This window comes from Trichosurus vulpecula, assembly GCF_011100635.1.
Source record: "Trichosurus vulpecula isolate mTriVul1 chromosome X unlocalized genomic scaffold, mTriVul1.pri SUPER_X_unloc_8, whole genome shotgun sequence".
Taxonomy (NCBI): Eukaryota; Metazoa; Chordata; class Mammalia; order Diprotodontia; family Phalangeridae; genus Trichosurus; species Trichosurus vulpecula.
In genome coordinates this window covers 480,404-480,803 of record NW_023494384.1, presented here as the reverse complement: position 1 = coordinate 480,803, position 400 = coordinate 480,404, and positions in this window count along the sequence as shown.

Below are 400 nucleotides of genomic sequence, written 5' to 3'. Positions count from 1 at the left end.
GGGAAAGGGGGGAAAAAGGGAGGGGGGAGGGCAGAAGGAAGAGGAGAAGTAGCAAGTGGGTAACGGTTAGATAAGGGAGGGGAATAAAGAGGGAGGGTTAACTGAGGAAAGCGGCGGTCAAAGCAAAACTTTGTTGGGGAGGAGAAGGGGAAAGGGAGAAATAAAAGCATAAACAGGGGGAATTAGGATGGAGAAAAAGACACAGATAGAAATCATAACGCTGAACGTGCAGGGGATGAACATTCTCACAAAACAGAAGCAGATAGCAGAATGGATTAAAAACCATAATCCTACAATATGCTGTTTACAAGAAACACATCTGAAACAGGGGGTACACATAGGGTTAAGGTAAAAGGCTGGAGTAAAATATATTGTGCCTCAGCTAAAGTAAAAAAAGCAG